We start from the raw sequence: 10,631 nt of genomic DNA, 5'->3' as shown, positions 1-10,631 counted from the left end.
TTTATAAACATGTGTTCAGCCGTGGGGTGTAAAGACCGGCACAGAGGTTCTATATTTTGAAGGCACATGTATTCAGCCGTGGGGTGAAAGACCGGCACAGATGGTTACTATTATATTTTGAATCCTCACCAGGTGTTCTTCATATGAAAGATATTTTTTTGTGCAGTTGGAATGGGACTTCTGCACGTTTTATAATATTTAAAATCTTGTGGTCTATTAAAATGATGAAAATGAAATGATTACTATAAACTGATGAACTCACCAACCCTTTGGTTGACACTTGAAAGCATGTTTATTCTCAGGTCTGAAAGAAATCTTCCGCTGTGCATTAGCTCATTTTAAGGATATTACTTGGAGTCATTCATGACATATTTCAAAAGACGTTACATTCGATTCGTTGAAGTTCATTAGAGATTATTATTATTAAGTAAATGACGAATTAGGTCATTTATAGTTGGATATTATGAAATGGTATGCATACATGTCAACTTTCGATGAAATGAAAGTTTGTCTTTTAAAAACGAATGCAATGTTTGTAAAATGTATCATTTAGAGGTCAAGTACCTCGCAATGTAATCAACTATTATGAATCGTTTATATTCAATATGGACTTCGTCCAGATGGATTAGGACGAGGCGTTTCAATTGGTATCAGAGCGGTGGTCTTAGCGAACCTGGTCAACATTAGTGTGTCTAACCGGTAGTTGTTAGGATGCATTAGTGAAGTCTGGACTTCGACCTAGTAGTTGTTAGGTTATATTAATATGTCTGGACTTGAACCTGGTCTGCATGTCAAAAGTTTTGCTTATCATTCCTTGTCGAAAATTACCTGCTTACCATCTTAAGTCTAAACACATCATACTGCATTGATTGCATGAATAGTGTATGGACAAAAATTCAAATCTTAGCGTATCTGCTAATCCATATCTTAGCGTATCTGTTACCATAAACTATGCCTGATATATTTCGTAAATTCCTCCATAATCTACGAAATATTTTGTTCTATATACATAGATATTCTATGTAATTAGAATATCATCCGATATCCGAAAATCATTTCATATCGAAAACTCCTTTATTCAATCGTACGCAATGGAACTCACAACAAGTTCAAGTCCCTCGGATTCCGATATGGAGTCCCACTCCAGCTCCGAAAGCAGCGTCTCCAGAATGAATCAATCAATCATCCATCCCCAATTCATCTGATGAGTTCGTAGTCCACTAAATCAATGGAGACGAGAAGAAGGCGATCCTTTTCATCAACCAAATTCGCCTTTTGACTAAGAACCTGAAACACTTACCGGTGAACCTATCAGAAACACCATCTTCACCCTCATTATCCAAATATCTCGGCATAATTATATATTATCTCAAATTCTAAACCTTATCCACTCGCTCGTTTCTACCGACAATCATCCCGGAGTAATAAGTCAACTAGCTTCGCACCCGAGTTGTAGCCTTGAAAAATATGGTGCAAAATGTACCAGCTCCAGCAACATTACCGGCACTAACAGTACCACATCACCAACAGCAACATCCGCATCCCACATCTCAATATCACAATTTTTCCCATGAACATCAACATCATACGCCCCATAGATACCAAGGAGTACCAATAACAATTAACAATGAAGTATTGAACCATAACTTCATTAATATTCTGCGAAGAATATGTGGATCCTAATAATTAATGATGAAGTATTGATCCATAACTTCATTAATATTCTGCGAAGAATATGTGGATCCTAATAGTTTTAGAGATTACTTATTCTAGCTCAAACCGAAAATCAAATGAGTCTAATATTATATCGACTCATTAAATCCATGATTACATCTAAAGAAAATATATATGTATATATATTTTCATAAAGATAAAGATTGTGATTAAAAAAAAAAAAATTCTTTCGTACAAATTGTTAATGATGAAAATATTTTAACGGGTAGGTAATACCAGAGGAATATTTAAGATTTCACATTAATAAGTTACACTGTACATTCTTCAAATCTGATTCAACAGTCATTTCCTATCCTACTTACATCCACAGATATATGAACCCGTCTACCACAGAATAACCATTTCCATTCAAATTTCATATTTGGATTTTGACATATCAGAATCCAATAAGTGGCATAATGAAGAAAACATTTGACGGAATAAAATTTGTTAGAAACAAACAAATTAACTATGAGAAATTTTGTTAAGAATCCACGCTAACAAAATCCTAGCTAACTATTCCTAGCTAACTGTGGACTAATCAACTGAGGACTACCAACAGTGGACAATTAAAATGAATTAAAATATTGATTATAATATATGAAACTAAACAATTCTTCAAGTTTGCCACTTGATTTTCATCTTAAACCTCATTTGTATCTTGACGATTACAATCTGCGTTCAAACCTTTCGTGATTCTTGAAAACACCTCAATCGGGAGGATGAATCAACCGCACTTCATCTACAGAAGAAAAGATTTACGCATATAGTTATGCACCTGAAAATTCTCGGAACCTGTATAAATGTTTAACACGTATCTGTGCTAGCTCCTTGGCATTGTTATTTTCGAAAATAACAACGTAATTTCTTTTCAAATTAGCCAATTTTGTGACAGCTTTAGCAAATCAACTTCAAGTTTTTCATTCGAATAAACCCTATTATAAAGATTACCCCTTCATCGTCGTTACCGGGGAACCGTTTATATTCCACCACATTAGCATTAAACTTACCAGCAACTTCATTACTCATTGACTTAAGTCTCTCCGAAGAATCATTATATTTGTTCATTAAAACCCTATCATATACTTATCCGCATCTTATAACGAGAGTTGTCATATCAATTACCGAGAATTAGCAATCAATATTTCGAATCTCGCAGCGTTTCTACATCAACAGTTCTACGTACACATATAATATTTATCTCTTAGAATTATGTTCTTACACTCTGAAATTTTGAAAAGCACCCAGTCTACAAATCAATACTCTAAAAACTATACAAGCTGAATACAATAGCAAAAACTGTAAAAGCTGAATACAGCAGCAAAAAAACTGTGCACGACCTTAACCATCGAAGGTATAAAGATAAAGAATAGTATATTGGCAAAGCTCAGAAAAGTTAGAACTGGAAACCGGATTGAGCAAACCATGAAGGAGGCTATGAACAAATCACAAAGACTAAATATGCCCTCAAAGAATTCAAATGATTCAATACCTGCTAAAGTCGATAACGAATACCTTACTTCTGACTCTAAACTCTTGCGGACAAATTTTCTTCATCATCCATCGATATTAGAAATTCTACGATATCATCGTATCTTTCTTTATTAATATCCTCAATATTTCTGAAGATATCTTCATAAATATTCTCGTCCGATATTAATTATCTCTCTGCGCTATCTGTATTATATCATAAAAGGAAACTGTTTTAGTGTCTATATTCTGCGAACCTTCGAATTTAAAAATATGAATGTTTTTGAAGTAGTGTTGGGAACTGATGCATGAGTTAGTATAATATAATTACACTTGATCAACGTGATTATATTACAGTAATTCATGCTGAGTTTCTAATGAAACGTGATGATTCTCAGTACCATCATCATGTGCCATGTTACACGACTCTTACATTCTATCTAATCTATAAACATATCAAGAGCATATTTTCTTGACAGTTCTATCTTTTCTCGTGACTTCTGATAATTTGACAAGTCAAATTGAGTTGTGAAAATAAGGAAACAAAGAGGGTGGATTTATAGTGAAATATCAGACAAAGCAATCAAAACGGATGATCGCATTTAAAGCAGATCCTAATTCCCTTGATTACCGAAGAATCAAATCTTATTACGAAGATTTTCTCCAAATCTCTTGAACTTGGGAAATCAATCCTATCTACGCCAAAAGATATGACGAATCTATACCTACTCATTTCACTCTTCGGTGATAGCTTCACTTGTACTCTTCACAAAATTAAATGGTTTTATCCATATTACTCAATGATGATAAAACTCTATTCACCAACTCATATTCGTTATGAAAACATTTTTATAGTTAGCCATGACGACCTCGATCAAATTTCGGGACGAAATTTCTTTTAACGGGTAGGTACTGTGATGACCCGAGAATTTCTGACCAAATTTAAACTTTAATCTTTATATGATTTCGACACGATAAGCAAGGTCTGCAATGTTGAGTCGCAAAATTTTCGAACGGTTTTATATATTCATATAACCTTCGTCTGCTCTCGACGATTCACGAACAATTAATTGTAAATAGATATGTGTATATATATAAATAAATATATTTATATAATAAATTGAAATGTTATTAATTAATTGTATGAAATTGTTATTATAAATAAGTATGTAAAATAATATAATAGTGAAATTATTACTTTATTTTATATATATATATATAATTATCATTATTTTTAAATAATATAAATTATTTTTTTTGTTATCTTATTATCATTTTCTAAAATTACTTTTATTATTAATCTTAATATTAGTAGTATAAATATTAATTTAGTTATCAATAATGTAATTATAATTGTTAATTATTAATATTATTATTATTAGTATTTGGATTATTTTAATATAATTAAGATTTGATAATAATCATAAAAGAATTGCGCATGATTTTGGAATCGATTCAGTTGTCCATCCCAATCAAACTGTTTAGAATTTTGTTTTGATATAAATTTGTTACCCATCAAATCCATCGTACAAGTTAGTTGAATATTTCAAATTTGATCTTATTTTGTTTGTCTTCTTATTCTAAAACTTTTATATAAGGAATCAATTAACTAGTGCTCAGAAGAAATACAATCAACTTCTTTCATCAATTACAAATATGATAGTTTGTTGTTTTCTTTTTGATTAAAAAGAATCATTTGACTTATACATTCACTAAACGCCACTACAATCATATTTGAGTTAGTTACATATACATTCAGTGAAACCAATCATCTATCTCTTTACTTTGATAAACCACTCAACCATCATCCTTCTCTCTTTCTTTCTTTCTTGTTTCTTTGAGAACCCATCACCATTTACACCATCAATCTTGTACAATATTTTTCCTGTTTTCAATCGTGAAATAAACAACCACATCTCAACACCACTATGATCCACCACCGATGTCATTTTGTTACTTCTACTACTATACGTACCGTTTCAATAGAAAAGAACAAATCCAAGATGAACTATACCTGCAAATATGCTTTCTGTTTTCACTTTCAAGTCGACATCTTCTTTTCTTTCTTTCCTTTCTTTATTAAAAACAAACCCATTATCTAAACTACTGCTACTGCCTTGTTTTCTGTTTATGATTGTTTTGAACCATCGTGAACAACCCCAAACTACAACCAATGTCGACCTCCACAACCATACCCACCATTCAAACAACCACCTTCCACCACCACCTTCAACATCACTATTAACCCACTCTACTCTCTTTCTTCTCTCTCTCTTTCATTTTCTTCTATTTATTTCTTCGCGATTGCATAAAAGCAACTCTTGTTGCAAACTGTTGTAATTCTGTTGCTGCTATAATGCTGCTACTGTTTTAGCAGAATAACGACTTTAATGATACGTAATATTAGATAGAAAGATGAGGATGCTGTAATATTTGATGACAATTGAAAATAGTTTAAGATGAAGGCATTTTAAAGAGATTAAAGATACTACCATATAGTGCATTATAAAGTTTAAGCAAGTGGAATGAGATAGGATTGTGGCCGACCATGGGGTCCTCTAAGATGGTTGATTGTTAAATTTCTTTTAATGGGTAATCAAATTAGGATGAGCTGGAAAGTGAAACAAGTATACATTGTGGATCCTGTGGTTACTAGACGAGTCCCACCTCACAATTTCATCATGCAAGGTGGTATTAAACCGATTACTAGGCTGCTACATTATTTAGTTGTGGGCTGTAGATATGAAATGATTGTATGTTGTAGTTGGATACATGATTAGAGTAGGGTCAAGGGATGAGTATGAGCTAGAAGTTGTGTTACTAAACAAATAAACCGAATCCTTAATTGTTGATAAAGGGAGCCGTGAACTATGGAGTAATATCGGGACTAGTGGGCCGCTGCTATCTATTTTTTAGCCGACAATTCATAAACAAGGACCCTACAAACTATCAAAGGTTTAATTAAATGGAATACACCTGGTGGTATTACGGTGAAACAAGCTAAGGGTTAAGTTGAAACAAGCTAGCGGGCCTTTAAATTCTTTATCATGAACCATACGTGTTCTATTTTGTAGTTGGGCCGAAAAACTTGTTTATATAATGGGCCGAAATCATTCTTGTGCTGTTGGGCCGAATCCATTTAACTCTCTTTTGGGCCGGATGGGAAATCAGATATAAATGGGGTATATATATATATATAGGTAGATATTAATTCCAGAGAAATAGAAATAGAGGGATGGTTTAGGAGTGCTTTGTGTTAGCGAGAGGTCATGAGTTCGAGCCCGGTCTCTTCCTTGATTTTTGAGAAAACTCATTAAGGTAGTCTTTTTATCACTATTATTATTAATATTATGGTTATTATTATTATTATTATTATTATTATTATTATTATTATTATTATTATTATTATTATTTTTATTATTATTATTATGGATATAAAAGAGGTTAAATATGACTAAATTTGAATATATGAAAATAATAGTAAAAGATGATACGGAAAAAGATTATAATTATATTAACACATGTACGACAAAAATTATGATTACGAATTAGAACTAACAAGTTCATAATTATAAGTTAGGAATTAGGTACGAAGATTATTATGACTATTGATACTATTATTAAAATTATCGTTATTTTTAAAATTATTATTTTTATTAAAACTATCCTTTTTATTAAGACTATCATGATTAGTAAAATTATCATTTTTACTAAAAATTTCATTATTAGTAAAACTATCATTTTTACTATCATTAATATTAATATAATTACTACTATTATTATTATTATTGATATAATTTTATCAAATAAATATTAGTTATATAAAAATATATTTAATACATATAATCTAACTATATTTATAATTTTATAATAAATATTAATTAGTTATCTAAAATATATGATATATTTAATTTACTATTTTAATATAACAGATATATAGATATATATAACAATCGAAATAACAAATATCTTATTACTTTGAAATAAGTAAAATATTATATAAATAATACATATATACTAAGTTGATTATTATTACATGTTAAATGATATGTTTTAATATATATATATAAATATTATAGGTTCGTGAATCCGAGGCTAACCCTACTTTGTTCAGTTGTTTAATGTCGTCATATGTATTTTTTACTACAAAATACAATAGGTGAGTTTCATTTGATTCCCTTTTTACTCTTTACATTTTTGGGACTGAGAATACATGTGCTTTTATAAATGTTTGACGCAATAGACATAAGTACCTTAACTGCATTCTATGATAGAATTATCTGGGATTGGGGTTGATTATTATGACATGCATTAGCCCCCGGTTTCCGTTAGAGCGTGTGAGCTCCCGAGCCGGGTGGATGGTGTAATGACCCGAACTTTTCCATGTTTATATATATTAATTGAGATTGATATTTACATGATTAAATGTTTCCAACATGTTAAACAATCAAACTTGTTAAGACTTGATTAATTGAAATATGTTTCATATAGACAATTGACCACCCAAGTTGACCGGTGATTCACGAACGTTAAAACTTGTAAAAACTATATGATGACATATATATGGATATATATATAGTTAACATGATACTATGATAAGTAAACATATCATTAAGTATATTAACAATGAACTACATATGTAAAAACAAGACTACTAACTTAATGATTTTTAAACGAGACATATATGTAACGATTATCGTTGTAAAGACATTTAATGTATATATATCATATTAAGAGATATTCATACATGATAATATCATGATAATATAATAATTTAAAATCTCATTTGATATTATAAACATTGGGTTAACAACATTTAACAAGATCGTTAATGTAAAGGTTTCAAAACAACACTTACATGTAACGACTAACGATGACTTAACGACTCAGTTAAAATGTATATACATGTAGTGTTTTAATATGTATTTATACACTTTTGAAAGACTTCAATACACTTATCAAAATACTTCTACTTAACAAAAATGCTTACAATTACATCCTCGTTCAGTTTCATCAACAATTCTACTCGTATGCACCCGTATTCGTACTCGTACAATACACAGCTTTTAGATGTATGTACTATTGGTATATACACTCCAATGATCAGCTCTTAGTAGACCATGTGAGTCACCTAACACATGTGGGAACCATCATTTGGCAACTAGCATGAAATATCTCATAAAATTACAAAAATATGAGTAATCATTCATGACTTATTTACATGAAAACAAAATTACATATCCTTTATATCTAATCCATACACCAACGACCAAAAACACCTACAAACACTTTCATTCTTCAATTTTCTTCATATAATTGATCTCTCTCAAGTTCTATCTTCAAGTTCTAAGTGTTCTTCATAAATTCCAAAAGTTCTAGTTTCATAAAATCAAGAATACTTCCAAGATTGCAAGTTTACTTCCAAGTTTTCTAAATCCATTCCAAGTAATCATCCAAGATCAAGAAACCTTTGTTAATTACAGTAGTTTATCTTTCTAATACAAGGTAATAATCATATTCAAACTTTAATTCAATTTCTATAACTATAACAATCTTATTTCGAGTGGAAATCTTACTTGAAATTATTTTCGTGTCATGATTCTGCTTCAAGAACTTTCAAGCCATCCAAGGATCCTTTGATGCTAGATCCATTTTTCTCATTTCCAGTAGGTTTATCCAAGGAACTTGAGGTAGTAATGATGTTCATAACATCATTCGATTCATACATATAAAGCTATCTTATTCGAAGGTTTAAACTTGTAATCACTAGAACATAGTTTAGTTAATTCTAAACTTGTTCGCAAATAAAAGTTAATCCTTCTAACTTGACTTTTAAAATCAACTCAACACATGTTCTATATCTATATGATATGCTAACTTAATGATTTAAAACCTGGAAACACGAAAAATACCGTAAAACCGGATTTACGCCGTCGTAGTAACACCGCGGGCTGTTTTGGGTTAGTTAATTAAAAACTATGATAAACTTTGATTTAAAAATTGTTATTCTGGGAAAATGATTTTTATTATGAACATGAAACTATATCCCAAAATCATGGTTAAACTCAAAGTGAAAGTATGTTTTCTAAAATGGTCATCTAGACGTCGTTCTTTCGACTGAAATGACTACCTTTACAAAAATGACTTGTAACTTATTTTTCTGACTATAAACCTATACTTTTTCTGTTTAGATTCATAAAATAGAGTTCAATATGAAACCATAGCAATTTGATTCACTCAAAACGGATTTAAAATGAAGAAGTTATGGGTAAAACAAGATTGGATAATTTTTCTCATTTTAGCTACGTGAAAATTGGTAACAAATCTATTCCAACCATAACTTAATCAACTTGTTTTGTATATTATGTAATCTTGAGATACCATACACACGTATACAATGTTTCGACCTATCATGTCGACACATCTATATATATTTCGGAACAACCATAGACACTCTATATGTGAATGTTGGAGTTAGCTATACAGGGTTGAGGATGATTCCAAAATATATATAGTTTGAGTTGTGATCAATACTGAGATACGTATACACTGGGTCGTGGATTGATTCAAGATAATATTTATCGATTTATTTCTGTACATCTAACTGTGGACAACTAGTTGTAGGTTACTAACGAGGACAGCTAATTTAATAAACTTAAAACATCAAAATATATTAAAAGTGTTGTAAATATATTTTGAACATACTTTGATATATATGTATATATTATTATAGGTTCGTGAATCAACCAGTGGCCAAGTCTTACTTCCCGACGAAGTAAAAATCTGTGAAAGTGAGTTATAGTCCCACTTTTAAAATCTAATATTTTTGGGATGAGAATACATGTAGGTTTTATAAATGATTTACAAAATAGACACAAGTACGTGAAACTACATTCTATGGTTGAATTATCGAAATTGAATATGCCCCTTTTTATTAAGTCTGGTAATCTAAGAATTAGGGAACAGACACCCTAATTGACGCGAATCCTAAAGATAGATCTATTGGGCCTAACAAACCCCATCCAAAGTACCGGATGCTTTAGTACTTCGAAGTTTATATCATATCCGAAGGGTATCCCGGAATGATGGGGATATTCTTATATATGCATTTTGTTAATGTCGGTTACCATGTGTTCACCATATGAATGATTTTTATCTCTATGTATGGGATGTGTATTGAAATATGAAATCTTGTGGTCTATTGTTACGATTTGATATATATAGGTTAAACCGATAACTCACCAACATTTTTGTTGACGTTTAAAGCATGTTTATTCTCAGGTGAATACTAAGAGCTTCCGCTGTTGCATACTAAAATAAGGACAAGATTTGGAGTCCATATTTGTATGATATTGTGTAAAAACTGCATTCAAGAAACTGATTTCGATGTAACATATTTGTATTGTAAACCATTATGTAATGGTCGTGTGTAAACATGATATTTTAGA

This window comes from Rutidosis leptorrhynchoides, chromosome 2 (assembly GCF_046630445.1).
Source record: "Rutidosis leptorrhynchoides isolate AG116_Rl617_1_P2 chromosome 2, CSIRO_AGI_Rlap_v1, whole genome shotgun sequence".
Lineage (NCBI taxonomy): Eukaryota > Viridiplantae > Streptophyta > Magnoliopsida > Asterales > Asteraceae > Rutidosis > Rutidosis leptorrhynchoides.
The sequence above is the reverse complement of the archived record's forward strand: the minus strand, read 5'-3'. Positions refer to the sequence as shown.